Source organism: Myxocyprinus asiaticus, chromosome 42 (genome assembly GCF_019703515.2).
Source record: "Myxocyprinus asiaticus isolate MX2 ecotype Aquarium Trade chromosome 42, UBuf_Myxa_2, whole genome shotgun sequence".
NCBI lineage: Eukaryota > Metazoa > Chordata > Actinopteri > Cypriniformes > Catostomidae > Myxocyprinus > Myxocyprinus asiaticus.
This window is the reverse complement of record NC_059385.1, coordinates 8,699,199-8,717,838: the sequence shown is the minus strand read 5'-3', so window position 1 is coordinate 8,717,838 and position 18,640 is coordinate 8,699,199. Positions and strand designations below refer to the sequence as shown.

Genomic DNA, 18,640 nt, shown 5'->3' with positions numbered 1-18,640 from the left:
TATCAGCTCACAAACCCAATGACCCCTTATCTTTTGGATCTAATACATATATAGGCCTACATACAGCACATACACAGACTGTCTGATGCATTCTCCACACAATAATGACAAAAGCTTTCCAAAATTAGCTTGTTACTGGATTTGCCAAAGTTTGGAAGGTTTGTGTCATCAGTCTTTGAAAGACATTCGACAGTTTCAAGGCAAGCATGAGTTGCAAGCAAATTAGATTTCCATGAGAAGATCTGTACAGTATATTCTGCTTTGTTTTCAGAGTTCTTTGAAATAATCAGTACTTATTACTTTTGGACGGATGTCAATTCTTACCACAAAGTCAACTCTCCATTTCCCTTTAATTTCTTGGATGTTGTTTAAACAACCTTAAATGGATACTTTTGCGTCATATTAAATGAGCTACTACTTTTTTTGATTGCTAGTCTATTATTGTGGCATTATTGATGTTAGATTGCACCTAAAAGCTACAGAAAAAGCAATCTATGGTTTGTCATTTGACGTGTTGGTCAGATCCCTGTTTAATTCCTGGTTAAGATAAGCGGTTCTGTGTAATAATCGACACCAAATAATTTAGGATGGATGTAAATTGACAACACAGACACACATTTCCCACTAATTTCTTTGGTGTTGTCTGTACAACATTTAGTAGAGACTATTTGTTGAATGCCGGTCTATTTAATATTATTGATTTCAGATTCATCTGCGGTTAGTAGGGATGGAAATGGAATTTAACTGTTCCATTAAATAGGTGGAAGAATGATTGTTTGAGAACCGATAACTGAACTGAGAGTTGTGAAAATCATTGGTTCTCAGTTCTCAACCCTAGCGCTTAGTCATTTCACATGTTGAGATGGACCCTCCCTGTCTAACTGGGTAGTTCTCGGCCAAAATTTATACCAAGTGTCAAAAGCCTGACTTCCTGAGACCAACAGAGACCCAACTCTGTGTCGTAGACATTAGTTTTTGTAAGATTAAGTGAATATGAGCTCAAGAAGGGATTTATGTGCGATTTCCATTCCGTTTAAAAGTTTAGTCATTTGTGCTTCAGGTGGGCTGCTTCCACTGTAGCAACAGAGCCAGAAACCCATTTAAAACTCTTAAAAACTCATCAAGCCAAGTGGAGATGAAGGCTCTCTCTTTCTGGATAGGGAGACAGAGATCTGTCCTCTCATTCCTAGGGGAAAAGGCCCCTCCCCACTCATCAAGCCATCTGCTCTCTGAGAGGCGCTGGATGATGCATCTCAGCCTGAGGATGAAATCATCACACGGCCAGGAATGAGAGCTGGGCCTGTTTGTGACCTCAGGGAGTGACGGAGGGTCCTTATGCCCGTACTATGTTAGTGGGCACAGCACCGAGGCATGACGCCATTTTATTCATTAAATTCACACACGCAATGTCCCCTTGGCTACACCTGTGCCAGCGATCAGACACTGACTCAGCCAAAATGATGGCATTGAGGAAAGATCATTTCTACACAGCTTTTGCCACCTACTGAACCTAAAATGAGCACAAATCATTTTGTGTATGTTAGAGTACAGAAATTGACTGGCATTCAGACTTTGTTCTTGTTAGGATTGCCCCCATCCATCCACATAAAAAAATAAATAAAAAATAGTAAGTGTTTCCTTTTGACCAAAATTAAGCCATAGGCAAACATGCTGTACTGCCAATAGAAATACTGTTCAAGAAAGGGTTTTCACACCCAATCATTAAATTAAGAAATTATGGAAATATATTTTTGTATAATACTAACAAAAACAACAATTATTATTACTATTGTTACTATTATTATTATAAAACAGTACCATATTTATGTAATATTTTCTTAAACTGCATGCTGCATTGCTATGCAGGCGTTTATTTTGGCAGCACAGGAAGACATTGCTGATTGTTTGTTATTTTAAATTTGGATAATAACTTTTAGCAGCCAAGTACATTTGGAATTACACAAATGTGCAATAAATTAATCTAGAGTGCTGTAAATTTAATGCTTTGAGGATGTGTAATACACTACAGAGAACAAAGCTTTTCACATACAGTGAGCAGCACGTGTAAACTATTTATTTATTTAATTAAATCACAGCCTTTGTGGTTTGATAATCGCACTACGTCATATCGCGATTTTGATTTTATTTTGATTAATCGTTCAGTCCTACTTTGAAGCTCCAAAAAGCAGATCAAGTCAGCATAAACATAATCCATCAAACTCCAGTGGTTAAATCAATGTCTTCTGAAAAGATCCAGTTGGTTTTGGGTGAGAACAGACCAAAATGTAACTCATTTTTACTGTACATCTTCACAGCAGTCTCCTTGGCGATCATGATTTCAAGCTTGATTACACTTCCTGTAGCGCTATAATCGAGCTTGAAATCATGATCGTGCCTAGAGACAGCAATGGCAAGATGTACGGTGAGTTATATTTTGGCCTGTTCTCACCCAGGACCAACTGGATCGCTTCAGAAGACATTGATTAAACCACTGGAGTCTTATGGATTACCTTTATGCTGACTTTATCTCATTTTTGGAGCCTCAAAGGCCTGGTCACCATTCACTTGCATTGTATGGACCTACAGAGCTGAGATATACTTCTAGAAATATTTGTTTGGGTTCTGTAGAAGAAAAAGTCATACACATCTGGGATGGCATTCATTTTTGGGTGAACTATCCCTTTAAAATACTGTTGGAGTCTGCTGGACTGTCCCCTGTCTCTGTCCATGGTACTGAGCATCTGTCTGGGTGGCAGATTGAGAGATAGTCCCTCTGTAAAACAGGAGTGGGATCTGTCGTTCTGTCTGTCTGTCTCCCCCTCTCTTAACTCCTTACACTTTGAATCAAAGGAGGTGATTTCAGTAAGCTGATATGTAAATGAAGGGTTGAGGGCTCACTCAGCACACCCTCTGGCCCCACCTCTCCATGCTTTTCAGACCCCAACACCGAAGCATTAAAGAGTGATTTAAGGTGAAAGATTAATTTATGTGTGAGAGGAATGTACAATACTATGGGGGTTTTGGACACAATTAAGTTTGCTGTGCAACACTAAACATGACCAGGCGCAGGGCGAGGAGCCATCATCGCCTGCCATCACTCACTGTCCTCCAAATAAAACTCTGTTAGCAGAAGTGAGAGAGAGCTGTGTTTATTCTCACATTGTGTTCTGTACGCTCTTAGAACTCTGGCAGCATTAAATCAGGATGCAACACAGTCATGTCAATAGTAGCAGCCGTGAGTCGCTCTGTTAAGCTGTTTGCCATGTGGGTGGTGCTGAGTGAATTCTCAGAGGGTTTGATTTAACACTCACTCTCTCTCAGGAAGAAGAACCCTCAGCTTCTCTTTAGCAAGTCACTCCTAGAGCAGTCAGAAGTTAGATGAGACAAACGGCACTCTCTTCCACACCACAGAGAAACTGTAGATGCATGTTCAGATGCTTGTTGGTTGTTTCACTATAATCAGTATGTTTGAAAGTATCAGGAGGAAGAGAAAATGATGTCAGACGGCTAAAAAGAGTCTTTTCTGAGTAAAGTAGCTGGTATGTGTATGTTTAATAAGAGTCCGAGAAAGAAATTGAGACCAGCATGAGAGGAGGTGGAGAGAGAGAGAGAGAGTGAGAGAGAGAGAGAGAGTGAACTACCGTAGGCAACACATACCCTGGCATTATCTCCATCAGCCTAATGTTTACATGCAGAAAGGAAAGAAAAATCTGAGCCGTAAACAGCATCTTCCAGCCTATAGCTGCAATTACTGTTAGCCTTCATCAAAATTACCATATCTAAATCCAGACAGCTATAACTGAACACTGCGGCCACAAATATACACATCTCACACCACACATACACTATCAGTCAATAGTTTGGACACAACTGACTGAATTTATGTTTCTCATGATTTTCAACATGATTTTAATGCAAAAGTTCTGTGCCCTTGTCAGGGATACTGAAAATGTTCAGTAAAATTTCTTAAAATCCTTGTTTTGGCAAAATAATTACATGTTAGGTGAGTACGTGGTCCTTTGATGTTGTCTAGGGTTCATAAGGATGCATTTTTTTTTTTGTTTTTTTCTTTTTTCACCCAATTTGGAATGCCCAATTCCCAGTGTGCTTTTAAGTCCTCGTGGTCGTGTAGTGATTCGCCTCAATCCGGGTGGCGGAGGATGAATCTCAGTTGCCTCCGCGTCTGAGACCATAAACCCATGCATCTTATCACGTGGCTTGTTGAGCGCGTTGCCACGGAGACATAACGCCATCCACCGCGGAATCCGCGCTCAACTCACCACGCGCCCCACCGAGAACGAACCACATTATAGCGACCACGAGGAGGTTACCCCATGTGACTCTACCCACCCTAGCAACCGGGCCAATTTGGTTGCTTAGGAGACCTGGCTGGAGTCACTCAGCACACCCTGGGATTTGAACTAGCGAACTAGCGAACTCCAGGGGTGGTAGCCAGCATCTTTACCACTGAGCTACCCAGCCCCCATAAGGATGCATTATTGTTTAAACTTTAAATGCAGTGTGGCTGTATTTAGTGCTGTCTACTTGCGATCGGATTCTCTGCAACCAGTATTAATATCAGGTGTAAATTAGGTAATTAGGAGAGAGTTTCTGTAGCTCTGATTTGAGGAGAAAAGCCTTATTTTGAGCAGTTGGGTGATAATTTTAAGCCTTCTAAAAACAGCTGTCAAAATTGAAATATGAATATTTCATATCTTGCCAGCTGGAGCATTTAGTAGTGATCAGTGAAATACAGAGATATTGATGGTGGGCCGAATTTGCTCAGCATGAGGTGTATATTCTCACACATTTTCTTGCTTCAGTACTAATTATTTTAGAGCTGCATGCCCACCAAGACCCTTAGACCCCTCCTCCCCTCGTGTCTAGACTCTTAACGACTCTTTAGTGTACATTTTGTATTCGCCTTCCAGGTCCATCTGTCTCTGATCAGACGTTAGAGAGCCAGTTTGTGTTCTTGAACTCCTGTAGAGGTTAATTTTATGTACCTGTCTAATGTTGTGTGTGATGGCCAGGCCACTCTGATGCTGCTCTGTTGCTTACCTGCTGGTGGTGAGCTGTGATTGGATACTTGTGGGGGCTTCAATCAAGCATTTTTTTTCTCAAACTGCTCCGGAAACAGGACAGGGAGACCTCAGCGCAGGCTCTGTGGATGCTTACTGCATGCGTGAGGAGATTAGAGAAAAACATGCAATTTACATAAGTAGTACACTCTCCCACTCTTACTTACACTGGCCGAAAATGTTATGATGCGTCTATCATAGAGGCGATTGACTCTTTTTAACTGTAAGGTGGGAATACAGCTGCAGTAGTTAGCATTAAGGTGTCTTAAATTCATTTATACATGAGTGGTCTGTCTCAGCTGATGTTGTCTCTGATTGGCCCCCTTTGTCTCTATTTCTGAAGAGCTTCTATTTTTTTAAACTAGGAAAACAAATCACTCCCAACTCATTCCTGTGAGAGTTGAGAGTGTGTTGATCTAAGATGAGTGGCACTTTCTCAACTCTTCCTCAGTTAAAAGGGCTCTAATTGATTCTTATCATAAAATTCTCATCTTATTAAATGCCTTAATTGCCGTGGTAGCAGCGCAGCAGGCTGTGGCGACAGGCTCGATCTTATGATCAACAGTATTTGAACTCTAGTGCCATTACTCACACAGGATTTCAGAAATTATGAATGGTGTTTTGTTTTCAGAGCCTGTTTAGCACTATCACTTTTCAGTGGGAGGTCTATGGCAATGCTGTCTGGGTATTAAAGGTCCAGTTAGTTGATTGGTTTAGTCTTTTAGTTGAGATGGGTAGAGCTTAATCTTGCATGGCATAGACTCTCGATATAAAGTCTGATCCACATTGCAGTTTTTTTTTTGGCCAAGAAACACCCACTTAAAGGTCATGCACACTGACAGAGACTTGCAACAAAAACCACCTGGAAGTTATGAATTAAGAATAGTTGTTTTTTTTTTTTTTTTTTTTTTTTTTTACAAAAAATATATTTTTTAACAAAGCGAAATATAATATTGTGCTCTGATATATCACAAGTACTTGCTCTAACTACCTAAACAAAACTTTGAGGGTGGAATTCACTAAGAATGATTTGCATGCAGAAAGCTGGTGTGTTTGCAGGGAAATGAATGACAATGACTTAATTCAAATACTTAAGACGCAATGGTATTTCAGCAATGATTTCATCTGCTTTAACTAAAAGAGACAGTTTGGATGAATGCCAAGATATATTGATCACAGTGGATTATTTCTGATGCATCCTCTGTTGGTTTGCAGCTTATTTTTTTCTGATGTCTGGTCCATCTCACCAGCTGTGTCTGAGAGTGGAGTTGATTCTATCCTAGACGGAAGCGCCCAGCTTTCTTTAATATCTCTAGTGCACTGAGGTAAATCTGTGCAGCTTGGAGTCTGAGCTCCAAAGATAGGTAAAGAGGTGGTAAGGGCAGTGGTCAAAGTGGGCAAAAATCAAAGCAAGGAGAGGAAGGCTTTGTACAATTACCATGATACAACACTTTCTCTTTCTCTCTCCCTCTGTCAAAAGATGAAAGTCTTTTCGTTCTATTGATGCTCTTGATCATTCACAGGTCTGTAAAATGTAAAATCGGAGAGAAGAAAAAAAGCATGGTCTGTCTGCTTTCATTACAAAGTGTGATTTTTAGAAGTCAACGGCTGGAGCAGGTGAGGAACAGATCTCCCCTCACAACAATCATCTTCATACTCATTCATACATGCGGCACAATTCCTGCTTCTCTTCCGACAGAGGAAGAATTTTTGCTGGGAAGCACAGTTCAGCGGTGAGTTGTAGTTGCTGTGAGCAGCATGTTTGCCAGTCTGTTCAGCATGACTCATGAATTATGGATTTTGTGCATTCATGTCAGCAGTCCCACAGTGCCCTGCTTCTCTGGGGTGACAAGGAAGTGTAACGAAGAGCCGTTTCTTTACTGGCAGAGGCCCTGATGCCATCAGAATCAGATAGCTCTGACTCTTAATGAGCTGATATTTCACAGTATAATAGTCAGGAAGGGCTGCAGAGCTGACGAACAGTGTATATGAATCTGATCTCTGTGTGCAGATGCTGTGCTGTAGTTTAATCAGGCCAGACAGCTGAGGGAGTTTCATGTGTCCTCTGTCTATGCGAGAGAACAGATGGCTGCCCGCCCAAGGTCTCGGGATCTTTTCAGCCATTGCAGGAAATAAGAGAGGGGTTGAAGCACTTTCTGATGGATAAAGGAAACAAGAGTGTGATGAGTTCACCCCTTGGCCTGAAGAAGCATCTTAAAGTTATTTTTACTGTACTAACACACAATTTTTTTATATAAGATGAAAAATATAAAAAGTAGTAATATAAATATAAAATGTTCCCATGAGGGAAACAGCATTAAATAGGAACCAAATGTTTGAAGTTTGAATTGTTGCAAAAATGTTTAAAAAAAAGTTTACATACTCTTATGGTTTTTGTTAGGGTTCGTCTGTAATTATGTTTAGCTTAATTTAAGAACAATATAAAAGTAAATGGGAGGTAGTGTTCTTTCCGCGTCTGTTTCATTGTAGTGAATCGTTAATTTGTATGGTTTATACTGTTTCAAATAATTATTTGTTTGCATGTGTCCTCCATCATGGACACATCATTCTGAGTTGATTGACAAATGCCATTAGACTGGAGAGAGGGTAATGACACAGCTAGATGGCAGGTGGAGCTGGTTCAGGGGTGTTAGAGGTTGTTTTAATTGAGTTGAATTAATTAAGTTACAAATGTCACACAATTCATTCTCTTTCTTTCCCTTCTTTCGAGTCACAATTGAGTTCTTCTTTTATTTTTTAAACTTTGAAATGCATATTTTTTTTCTCTGACAAAGAGAACACTGCGGTGAGATTTTGAGCATCTTTAAATGCATTTAAATATTTTGGTGTTTACATGTGCAATCTCCATCTCTGTCACATCCCTTTCGCCTTCTCTACCACAAACCTTCAAGCCTTTATCTTTAAGAACGCATTATCAGATGTTTACTGGCATCGGTTTAGGCAGTGTTTCCCCTAGGATTCTTTTCAGCTGCTGTGCTGTTGTGCGCGTGTCCACGAGCCTGCAACGCCGGTAACTTATTTAAACATGTCGGTAGAGGAATAGCTTAAAATGACCTTAGAATCATCATGTTTGCCCTCTCATGTGTGTGTTTATTTACTGGGAGCTTTTGACACCAATTACCATAAATACAAATAGGTAATATAAGCCTATTTTAACAGAACATACACATATAACAACATTAAATACTACTGAAACACGACACCAGTGGTTCTCAACTGGTTTTGCTTTGTGACCCAGATTTCACATGGGACATCAAGTCACGACCCAACACAGTAAAAAAAGTAACCTGCATTTAATGTAGCCTGGGTGGCATTTTCTTTTATCTTGCATAGTTTTGCTCGTGGTTTTCAAGAGTACGAGCATGTATCAAGTGACGGTATTTTTTTTACTTGTACTTATATATTTACACTGCAATGCCATAAGCACAGGCAAGACCATAGATAGCTCCTCATTACTGTGGTGTGGTAGTAATAATAATAATAATAATAATAATAATAATAATAATAACAATAATAATAAATTATAGTGTTTGTTATGAAAAAAATAGTAACCTAAACACATTTGGAAACTTTAACTACAACAGCCACAGTTGTAATATAAATTAGGTCTTATAGATTCTATCTGTAGATTATTTAAAATGAAATTAAGATTTTTATCAAAATATCACAGTTACTGTAACTACTGTAAAATCTTGTTAAAATTTAATAATGATGATGATGTGTAATTTGAAAGAGCCTTTATTTTGATGCATAGCACAGTGTTGCTCTTTTCCATCTCAGTCCTGTTTAGCATGTCGGGGCTGTTTATTCAGCCCTCTACATTGCGAGTAAATCATATGGGACTAAATTTCACACTATGTAACTAAAATATGTCTGTTATTAGACACTGGCTTGTAAATATTCAGATTTTACTCGCCAGAGATTAAGTTGTGTAGTGGCGAAGAAGAACTTAAGCATCATAATCCTTTTACTGAATAAGAAGTTGGTGATTAAGAAGGTGGATTCAGCCTCGTCTTTATTGCCTTTTTTGTTTTGTGAGTGCACACCCTGAAGGAAATGTAATTTATTTGGCTGCAGTGGGTCCTGAGGTGTTGTGAATCACGCTGCCACCATCGCTTGAGCCATGATATGCCATAATTACATTTACACTGCATCAACATCATCTCTGATTTTGATTAAACTTTTCCACTGACTGTTTTCACAACATTCTCTGTTTTAAAACATGGCTAGATACCGGTGTAATGCACCTGTTGGACGTCTGTTAAAAGGTAAAATTTTTGCAAAACTTGAGAGCTTGCAGATTTGAATATGAGAATGTGTAATGTGTTCTGTGTATTGTGTGTCCAAAGACGAGACCCAGGCACTCCATTTTCATTTCAAGTCTCTTTTAATATCCTTTCTGTTATTTACAGTCAATTGGTGATCAAAAAGATAAAAAGAAACATTAATTCTAATCATACATTGTGCGGATGAGGGAAAAACAATCGTGCAACTTCTCTCTCGTTAATGTGTGCTCTATGTGAAGATGACGCCTTCTCAGTTTGCTTAATATCTTTTTCATTTTTTAGTTTCATTATGCTTAGTTGTCATCAAAAGTCTGGCAAGTAAAAACAAAAAATCTTTCTCCAACGTATCTGTAGAGGGTTGTTAATGTTTGAGAGGTTTGACTTCCTCCATAATGCTTCAAATTAGAACATTCTCACTAGAATTCAAAGAGGTCGCATCAGTTTTGTGGTCTGCGCTGCGTTATTGAGGGAAGCCTGCTCGTCCAAAGCGTGCGTTCCAGAGATACAACGCAGAGCAGATCATTAGTCTGAGTGGTTTCGTGATGGGATCGCATGAAAACCAGGCTTCTTTCGCTCCACAAATGTTTTTTTTTTTTTTAAATCATATCAAACATAAATGCAGTATAAAGCGCCAAACTCAATATTATCATTAAATTTGCCGCAATGGCCTGAAGTTTCACTTGGGTGGCCGTTGAAAATATTTTCGATGGAGGGAGAACCATGGCAATGTTCTTTCCCTGGTGTTCACAAACCTATCTGAACAGAACTAGCAAGCTTTGCGATACTTCAAGAATATTAATGGACCATGTGAAATTTCAGAAGTGGCACTCGTAATTTTGTAGAATGCATGAAGGGAAACACTGAAAGGGATATAGACACTCTTCTACAGAATCTGTAACTGCCTGTATCTGTGTGATATGTGTGTGGTAATTTAAGGTCTCGGCCTTGATGCTTCCCTAGGATTATGTCTTGGAATTCTCTGCTGGAATTTGATGTTATCTGTCTATATAAAAATACTGAATACTTTTGATTCCTTGAAAACCTTGCAATTTAGTGACACCACTAGGGATTTCCTCAAGGAAAAGCTGTTTTTATCTCAGATGAAGGAATATGCTGGAATATTGTAAACCTTTTTTCTGTGTGTGGATCATATGTAGTCATTGTTAGAGGTGTATGGCAGGATTGATCCAAAGCTGTATGGAAGGGATTGAGCTTGGATGAGTTTTATTCATATTGGCAGTGTGTTGTGGATGTCTGATCAAATGCAATATAAGCGACCAGCAACCACCCTGTCTTTCTCCCTTTCTTATTTTCCAAGGGAGTTGTTTGCTTTTCGCGGGTTATCCAAACGGCTTTGCTTTTACAATTTACGCTGCATTTGCTTAATGTTTCAGATTAAGCTGCGAGAAACTTCAGAGCACAGAATGTTCTCTTTGAAAGCAGCCTGTCTAAAAGCAGGTTCACAAAAGTGGGCCAGATGTAAGCGAATCACACTCGCACACTCTTTTCGGTGTGTGTTTCTTTGACGAGTCCTCTTTATGAAAGAATAAAAGAAAAGAGCCAGCTGAGAGGCAAAGGATCTTAAAAATGTTCTGCTTTGGTCTTTGTTAATTCACCTTTAAACGTTTGGAAAGCTTTCGGACACCTGCTGTGTTTAGATGTTCTGACTCACAGCGCTTCATTTAATGGCAGGCAGATCTCACAGTGAATGTAAATTTCACAGTGTGAATAATTCACAAAATTGTTTTTTTTTTTTTTTTTTTTTTTTGTGAAGATATGTTTTAAAATTAAGTGTTTATGTTTAAGAGGGAACGTGTGACACTTTGCCATGTTTTTGTGGGGCTGAGACTGATGTATTTGTTTCCTGAGTGAACAAAGTGGCATGGTGCAGAATAGATAGAAGTAGTGAGAGATTTAAGTGTGTAGATTTTGTAATCTGAATTTCTTTTCTTCCAAAAGTAATAAGCACTGATTATTTCACAAAGATGACTCAGACTTTTTAGTGGAATATAGAGTTTTGCTGGTAGATATCTACTAGTCAGCTTGCTACTAAGTGACTCCAACAATCTTGATTTGCTAAGTCTGACCCAGAAGAAAGTTTTAACAGAGATACATGACATGGTCTACACAATGCACTTTCTTCCGGGTTTGACGTCTGTCATAAAATTCGAAGATTCTTCAGCTTCCGAATTAAATAGAGATTCATTATGTACTGGCATCGAAAGCTGGAAGCTTCCAGGCTTCAGAGAACAATATTATGCACACATGGTCACCGTCGTTTTCTGAGCGTCAGTCCTGCCATTAAACACTGATCTTCTTTATTTGTTTGTTTTGTTTTTGTTTTATAAAGCTTGGATGAAAGACACTGAAACCCATTCAGTCACTGCCAGCAGTGGGTGGTCCTAGAGAAAACACTCTGTCTTCAGTCTAATATGGCATATAAATTGAAGAGAAAATGACACAGGTTAAAGCTGTTGTCGTCTGGTGGGAGAATTGTAATGTTGTCATGGTAATTGGGGGTGTCAGAAGATGATAAACCTTCTTATGGTGGAATCATGTGACGCAGAACGGGTGTAAATTACAGCTTATCAGGAGAAGTCCAGAAGCAACACGCACGCACACACACACACATACACGCTTGACATTGACAATCAAACCTGTGGAGGGAGACGAATTATTGCCACTGCATTTACTTGAACACCTTTGCAGAGTGTCACCTCACGCTCTGTGTGTGTGTGTATGTGTGAATCGGGAATCTGATGGATTCAAAGCAAAGATGGCACACACATACTCATCACACTAAGGCCCTGTTTACACCTGGTATTATGCGTTTTGAGTGATCCGATCACAAGCGGTAAGGTGAGACACCTCACTGTTTACACCTGGTCATAATATCTTTTGACCACTTATGTTTGGATTTCAAGAGGAGGATGTCTGATTTCATGACATACATCAGTGTATTATTGCTTGATAATAAAGCATGAAAAGACACAAGCAGAAAAAGAAAGTGCAGGAAAGAAACGGCACAATGTTTCTCTAAATTATATTTGAATTATATTTAGAAAGCATTTAAACTCTTGTTTTAGCTCAGTGGTTTGAACGTATTTAAACAGATGAATGTTTACACTATGCGCCGAATGATTACACTACACGTCCAATGTGGTCACATGTTTTTGACCACATTCAACCACCACTGATTGAGGTTGAAGTGGAAAAATCTCAATGTTTTGGACCTTGTTAACACCCGTTAACAAATTGCTCCTTTTTTATATTGGGGGCCCTCAATAGTCTGTATTAACATACACACAGATCTGAAACGTACATATTACTGCCTCAGGGGCTTGAAAGAAAGATTTCCTTCGATCGTTCTGCTCTTGGCAGAGAACGCAACAACACTCTTGAATATTAGCGGTTTGTGTTACAGCACAAACGGCTCCTCTCCGCCGTATTAAAGACCCCCCTGACAAAACTAGCTGTCATGTTAATCCAAGATGAAATAAATACAGCGACGTCATGCTGGATTCAAATAAGAACTCCTGTGTCTGCCGTGACAAAGAGGGATGTGCAATTAAAAAGCAGCTGGCACGGTCTCCGTATGTCAAAGACGGCAAAGAAAAGATTTGATTGACATTTATTCTTTTCCACTGTGATGGAAAATGTCATTTTATTATTAAAATGGCATTTAAAAGAGGTTAGGACCAAATTTGAGAGAACACTGGAGATGAATGTAATTAAGCAGATATAATTGAATTTTATTCTTTTCTTCTTAAGCTCTTTATGCATTTCCATTTTAGAGCAGATTATCTGACTGACACATGAGAGATTTAGTTTATTTTTGCTTTGTCTGGAGCCTTATTATGTGTCCATGATCTAGATGATAAAAATTGGGATCCTCTTATAGGTCTTGCAGGATCTAAACTGTTTAAGAGGGCTGGTGGAGAGGGATTCCACAGGAACACAGGTGTTTCCCTATTGAACTGCCTCGCTCACTACTGTCTACCTAGTTAGCTACAGTTTTAACACCTTGGATGAGCATTTTTAGTTGTCACAATGCATTCTGCAGTTGCCTTATCTGAGAAGGATAAATAGGATGCTGTTTTAGATTTTGGATATAATGAGGTATCTTATATGCTGACTACTGTTTGGAAAAGCCTTCCCGTCAGGATTGTGCCGATGATGCCTAAAAATGTTGCTAAGGTAGGCATCTCTCTTACTTTTGGTACAGAGCCAATGAGAGAGAGAGGATTGATGTTTATTTCTCTACTGTTTGGCCCTCAACTCCAATCAGTCTAGAGAGAAAAGAGTAAAGATGCCATTACTTTTCTCATTATATAGAAAATGACAGAAAGCCCTTCTCTTTCTCGGCTCTGTCTCTCTCTCTTTCTCGCTGTTTCTCTCCCTTTCTACGGTTGTCTCGCCATCTCTGACCATGTCTTTCTGTGTCTGTTTTTCAATCTTTTTATCTTTCTCTATCTGTCTCTCCCTTTCTATGTCTGTTTTTGTCTGTCTGTCTGTCTGTCTCTTTCTTTCCATTGGTCTTTCTCTCTTGTTATCCATCTCTCTCATTCTCCATGTGTCTATCTCTGTCATCTGTCTATTTCTTTTACTCTTTCTCTTTCTCTGTCTCTCTTCTTCTTTCCATTTGTCTCTCTCCTTCTATCCATCTTTTTTCTCCATCTGCCTGTCTACATCTTTCTTGCTTGCTTTTTTGCTATCTTTCTATTTCTTTTCTTTTGTACTTTCTTTTATAAACTTTCCTTTTTCCTTTCTTGTCTGTCATTTAGGGCTGGGCGATATGGATCAAAAATCATATCTGGGTATTTTTAGGCTGAATGGCGATACACGATATACAGTATATCTCTGTATTTCCAACAAAGTCAGGAAATGTTCAGTTGTAAATCAAAGCCACAAGTGAGATTGTAAATTAAGCTTACAATGTGCTTTGTTTTGGGGCAGATTACTTTTTGGGCTGCGAAGGCTTTGCGGCCGGGGTTGCAGCAGCAGCACGAAGTTTAACACTCTTCGTACTGCAGTTTATGTTTGCTCCCTAATAAATCCCACAATGCACTGTAAAAACCAGGGAGCATCGTTGCTCACTATGTTCCCTTACCGGAAACGTCCTCATGTCTTCTGAAGTCTCTGAAGTATTTAAATGATGAGCGCAAGTGTAAAACTATGAAATCCAAGCATTATATTCTCTTAAAAAGAGATGTTGTTTGTAATGTCTTTAATTCATAATTACCATGAAAGTGAAACAATCTTTTAAATATTTAAGTTGTTAAAGGAAGGTTTAAAATACACACCTTTATATTTGTATTTCTTTATGCCATTTATCTGTTATAATAGACCTTTTCCACAGACTGTGATGAGGCGTTTGTGTCTTATTTATCAGCGTAAATCTTGCAATTTTTTTAATATGATACATTTCTTTAATATTGAGTGTAAATTTAAAACATAATGCTTTCTGTTATATTACCCTGGAATTAGTTAAAATTAATAACCACAGCTGCGAGGGGGTTTCTATTACAGCTGCTGAGAGAGTGATAGTAAATTTGGCATCTTCTCCCATTTTACTGTCTTAATCCACAGCTCTCTATGTTTTTCCTCTTTTGGAAAGTCATTCAAACATAATAGTGGATTTTTTCTTTTGGCCTTGGAGAAAATGGATAAGTGAAAATAATATTTGCTGTGATCTCCAATTCACTCACATTCATCACTGTCGAAGTTTACCCTGCAAACATTTACTGCTGCGTTCCAAAACTCAGAGTGTGAAAAAGGTCTATAACACTGGACGTTTGAATATCTTCAACGTCATTTATACAGTGATGGTGCTGATTAATAACAGATGCGCTACAATGAGCAAGCTCGTTAATGTGTCGCGGGTGATTGTGTCATAAGTGTCCCAATGTTCAGTGTATCAGTACCTGAATTTGTGCTCATGATATACTGATTCACAACATAGGGCGCTTTGTCTCCCTCTATGTTGCAGGAGAACTTGTGAGCGAGTGGGGCTGGGTTTGCGAGCAGACGCAGAGGGAGAGTTGGGGGCGGGGTTGCACGGAGAGTGTGAGAGAGGAGAGATGTAAACACTGGCATGGCTTTACGGAAGAAATGGGTTATGTAACGCAACATCAATCTATAGCGATATAAATGGTATTGTCTCATCCTATATCTCGTTTGAAAATATATCGATATATCTTAAGTCGATATACTGCCCAGTCCTACTGTCTGTGTGTCTGAGTCAGCCTTCTGACCTGCGACCTCCCAAAACATCAAAAGTCAAAAGTTTGATTTAATTGATGTTTCTCGTTATCTAAATAAAACTTGTTAGCAGGCTCACGCTTCATAGTTTGGAATTTGTTTTGTAGACTTAATGGTTTAATGTCATTAATTAAAAGCTATCATAAAGTGTTACCTAGAAAATGTTCCTTTTTTATATTGGGGGCCCTAGAGAGTCTGTATTAAAATACACATAGATCTGAAACTTACATATTACTGCCTCGGGAGCTGAGAAAAAGCCCTAGAAAGAAAGATTTCCCTCTTTCATTCTGCTCTTGGACGTCTGTCTGTCTTTCTGTCTGTCTGTCTGTCTCTTTCCGTTTCCGTCTTTTTTTTCTCAACCTCTATCTGTTCCATGTGTCTGTTTGTCTCTCTCTCCATCTGCCTGTCTCTTTGCTATGTCCGTTCCACGTGTCTGTTTGTCTCTCTCTCCATCTGTCTGTCTCTTTGCTATGCTATCGATTGGTCAGCTCTGATGGAAATGTGCTTTTACTGGCTGCTGCTGGTGGAGACGGTTCAGGCTCTTGGATACTGTCAGACGATTTTCATGGAGGAATGAAGAAAAATGAGATGAATAGATTGCAGGGGCCGGTGGGGGAGGAGGGGGTGATATCGGCTCCTTTACCGCTCGCTGGCAGTCATCACAGAGCTAAATGAATACTGACATATTTATATTTATTTAAATTAAAACTGTTGTGGTACCGCGAGTGTCAGGAGGATCTTATTTACATAGCAATTAGCAGGTTTATTAAGCGCTTTTTCCATTGATTAATATAATTAGCGTGCAGATAAATGAAGAGAGAGTGAGAGGGGAGGGATGGATGTGTATAAAAATAATTAAATAAAAAAAAGAAATCCTGATTACTGAAGCAGAACAGAATGAGGATTTCATATTAAACCGTTTCCTCATGGCTAAAGAAATTTCTCACCTCTCCAATTACTTTTCTCTGCCAGAAAGGACAATATATTCACCTTTAAAAAAGGATAGTATGTGTGTGTTGGGTTTTGAGAGTGTGTGTATGTTAGGGGTGTAACAGTTCAAAATTCTCACGGTTCGGTTCATATGACAGTTTTAGTGTCACAGTTTCGGTACGGTTCGGTATTTGCTTTGTTCAGTATAAAGATATATTACTGCCAAATCCAAAGTAAGAGTACTCTATTTGGTAAACACTTCAACAGGTTTGCCCTTAATAAAAATCATGGTTTTACTACTACAGTAACCATAGTTTAATCATGGTATTTGTAGTAAAATCATAGTAACCACAAAATCAACATGGTTACTGTCACGGATACAATATATAGTAAAATCATGGTTACTATATGGAAACTACAGTATTATGGTTGTAAACACATGGTTAATTGTATCATAACCATGATTTCTGCTAAGAAAAACATGGTGACAGCAGTCATTGTTATTATAGTCATGGTTACCACAATATTACTATAGTAAAACCATTGTTAATTTTCATTAATTTTCATTTAGTCCTTAACAAAGAAAACCTTTTCTCTTATTACTTAATTAACATTTTAACATAATACCTGCACTATTACTTATGTAACAAAGTGCATTTTAAACTCAACATACCACCTGCCTAATATTGTGTAGGTGCCCCTCGTGCTGCCAAAAACATCGCCAGCCTGTACAAACTATACTTCTCACCACAGTTGTACAGAGTAGTTATCTGAGTTACTGTAGAATTTGTCAGTTCGAACCAGTCTGGCCATTCTCTGTTGACCTCTCTCATCAACATGCATTTCCATCCGCAGAACTGCCCCTCAGTAGCGGTTTTAACCGCTTGAGGGGTGGCATGTCACATGTTGTTCTGTTGTCACTCGCGAATACGTTGTTGCCAGCGCTCTCAAATATATAGGCCTTCTGAACTTGTTTCGCCCATGCGCTCTCACTCACAAATATGTGCAAATGGATGAGTTAGGATCCATTCATACCGAATGTGTTTTTTGCCCACGTCTGCTCTGTTTTTCCATTGTTTTCCTATGTAAACACATACTGGACGAACATCCATGCCTGCTGCACTGTGTTGCGCTGTTTCTTCAGTGTCTCACAGGATCGGCACGTTTTTAGACACAGTGTCAAAAGTTAACAAGAACTTCAGGTCTCAGAAACGTTCTGTTTCATTTGTTTCGCTGCGTCTAGATTGTTTTTAGCGCATGTGTCACAAAGATTTAACGTTCTGAACAAGTTCAGGTTGCAAAGAGGTGACTGTTACAATGTTTAACGTTATTCCAGATTGTTCTGCTCCAAGCAAAGTATCAGTGCTTTCAGCAATGTTTTTTTTTTTCCTTCAGCTGCCTTGTATGTCTACTGTTACAATACTGTAATGAATGTTGCCAACAAAGCTAACATAAAATACAGCCTTTTGCAACATGGTGAACAATACATTATATTAATTAGAATATAAGCTCCTGGTGAAAGTAAATTAAATAAGACAGAAATATATTACTATTGTATACAACAAATCCTCAAAGTAATAATAATAATAATAATACTGTATCAAATTATAATGACAAACTGGACAACAATAAATTTTTGTTGGCTTATAATAATAATAAATAAAAACTGAATTCCAAAATGTTAGCGAGTGTAGTAGGTTTTACACACCCTGTTGAATTAATTAACTTTAAATAGATTTTTATGTTTCAGTAAACATTTTAAATGTACTTGGCTACAACGGCTGATAGTATGAATTTAAAATTATGATTTAAAATAAATGTTATGTTATTTTTTTAAGCAAACATTTTCTAAATGGGGCCCCGGGTTGATCGGTTGCTTGGGGCCTCAGAAATCGTAAACCCGCCCCTGCTGCCCCTCACTGGATGTTTTTTGTTTTTGACACCATTCTGAGTACATTTTAGAGACTGTTGTGTGTGAAAATCACAGGAGATCAGCAGTTACAGAAATACTCCATCCAGCCCGTCTGGCACCAACAATCATCCATGCGATTATCTAATCAG

At 38.7% G+C, this 18,640-nt stretch overlaps 1 protein-coding gene across 6 annotated transcripts in view; it reads left to right on the top strand.

Annotated features, from left to right (window-relative positions):
- Positions 1 to 18,640, top strand: part of LOC127433128 (RNA-binding protein Musashi homolog 2-like) — a 266,122-nt gene that overhangs the window by 125,599 nt on the left and 121,883 nt on the right. The gene's annotated exons all lie outside the window — the stretch shown is intronic.